Raw genomic sequence first — 2,673 nt, forward strand, 5'->3', positions numbered from 1 at the left:
AAAATCTGCTAATGCAGATATTATAGTTTATTAATTACACAATTTATATAAAACTTTTTTAAAGAGGGACACCTGGTGGGGCGCCTGGGGTGGCTCAGTGTCTGCCTTCAGCTCAGGTCATGATCGCAGGGTCCTGGGATCAAGCCCCACGTCGGGCTCCCTGCTCAGGGGGAAGTTTGCTTCTCCCTCTCCCACTCCCCCTGCTTGTGTTCCCTCTCTCACTGTGTCTTTCTCTCTCTCTGTCAAATAAATTTATTTATTTATCCCAGGACCCTGGGATCATGCCTGAGCCGAAGGCAGCCGCTTAACCGACTGAGCCACCCAGGCGCCCCAATAAATAAAATCTTAAAAAAAAAAAAAGAGGGACACCTGGATGGCTCAGTGGGTTAAGCATCTGCCTTCGGCTCTGATCATGGTCTCCATGTCCTGGGATCAGGTCTTACATCAAGCTCCTTGCTCAGCAGGGAGCCTGCTTCTCCCTCTGCCTGCCACTCCCCCTGCTTGTGTTCTCTCTCTCTGACAACTAAATTAATAAAATATTTTTTTTAATTTTTTAAAGAGATGATGACATACTCTAAATTTGCCTGAATTATTCCTTATTTGGGAAAATATGACAAATACATTACCCTGGGGTCAATCAAGACCAAACCTCAGACAGCACACCTTACCTTAATTACCTTTTTTACCAGGACAGCTGCTTTTTAAATTTTTTTTAAAGATTTGTTATTTAGTTATTTGAGAGAGAGAGAGAGCATGAGAGAGAGAAAGAGCATGAGTGAGGGGGAGGGGCAGCGGGAGAGGGGAAGCAGACTCCCCACTGAGCAGGGAGCCCCGTGAGGAGCTCCATTCCAGGACCTTGCAATCATGACCTGGGCTGAAGGCAGATGCTTAACCGACTGAGCCACCCAGGTGCCCTATTTTTTTTTTAAACCAAATAAGCCTTGGGGCACCTGGGTGACTCAGTCAGTTGAGCATCAGACTCTTAGTTTCGGCTTAGGTTGTGATCTCACAGTCATAAGATTGAGCCCCAAGTCAGGCTCCATGCTTCCAATTCTCTCTCCCTCTGCATCTCCCCCACTTCTCTCCCTCAAATAAAAAAATCAATAAAAATTTTTAAACTCAAATAACCTTTGCTTCTCCTCTTTATAGAGACATGTTTATCTCAGTATCTCAGAAGCCCAATAATAAATCCAAAAGCTCTCTCCACCACATCCCCCAGGAGACTTAGGCTCCTTATGGAAATAAGTTTTCTAGTATTTACACAGTTATCTCAGATTTTTTAAGGTACACTTGCCAATTAGGTCCCACTCATGCTACTTTGTTGCATAAGAAATCTCTAAAAAATGCAAGTAAATAATAAGTCATATTAAGTATTATGACCTATTTTTTTAAGTACTTATGGGAAATGGATTAGTTAGGAATTAGGTCTTTGAGACAGAGTCGTGACCTTGATCATGAGGAAAGTGTTGTAATACCTTGAACAAAAGTAGGAACCAGCACCTGTTTATCGTAAGCCTTGCCAGGAAAAGAGAGGCTGTGTCTGTGAAGTGGCATGAATATGTAGAGTGAAGACTAGATGGTTCCTGCCCCTTCGTTTCAAGCAAAGGAATTTAGATTTTGTCAGGCAGGTACGCTCCTAAGTAGAAGAATAGCAGACTGATAATTTTCTGGGGAAATGCATCCTCTTAAAAACTGGAAGAAAACAAATCAGAAAGAAACTGAGCTACCGTATGTCTCGATAATCTGAACACAAAGTGATAAGAGACAGGATGTGGTCTAGCTGTAGAAGCAATGAAAAAGAACCCAATCCAAGAGGCACTGTGGATAGTGAATATATAGGACCAGAGACTGATCAGACAGGAACCTGAAGCAGAAGCTAGCATCAAAATAGCTCCAAAATGCTGAGCCAGGCACACACTGTGAAATTAAATACAAAAGGAGTTTGAACCAGATAATCTGTAACATCCATTCCAACTCTTACTGTTATGATTCCAAAAAAAGATGGATGAGGGGCGCCTGGGTGGCTCAGTTGGTTAAGTGACTGCCTTCAGCTCGGGTCATGATCTCAGGGTCCTGGGATCGAGCCCCGCATCGGGCTCCCTGCTCCGCGGGAAGCCTGCTTCTCCCTCTGACCCTCCCCCTGCTTGTGTTCCCTCTCTCGCTGTCTCTCTCTCTCTGTGTCAATTAAATAAATAAATAAAATCTTTAAAAAAAAAATGGATGAGGACCTGGCATTTTTTTTTAACTTTTTTTTTTTTAAGATTTTATTTATTTGAGAGAGAGAGAATGAGAGATAGAGAGCACGAGAGGGAAGAGGGTCAGAGGGAGAAGCAGACTCCCTGCTGAGCAGGGAGCCCGATGTGGGACTCGATCCCGGGACTCCAGGATCATGACCTGAGCCGAAGGCAGTCGCTTAACCAACTGAGCCACCCAGGCGCCCGAGGACCTGGCATTTTTTAGAAACGTGTCTAGGTCATCAAACTTTCTTCATTCTGAAAGTACCTCCTGGGCACAAGCTACATACCAGGCGTGGTCCAAAGCCCTGCAAACACAGTGGTGAACAAGACAGCTTCTGATCTGATTGGGCCCATATTCTAAAGGGGATACGTGCAAAAATGTTGCGGAAGGGCTTAAACTGAGATTGAGCTGATCCAGTTTATGTTTTAAGAAGGT

Source organism: Callorhinus ursinus, unplaced genomic scaffold, assembly GCF_003265705.2.
Source record: "Callorhinus ursinus isolate GAN/ISIS: 27379988/994484 unplaced genomic scaffold, GSC_fseal_2.0 scaffold5, whole genome shotgun sequence".
Classification (NCBI taxonomy): Eukaryota; Metazoa; Chordata; class Mammalia; order Carnivora; family Otariidae; genus Callorhinus; species Callorhinus ursinus.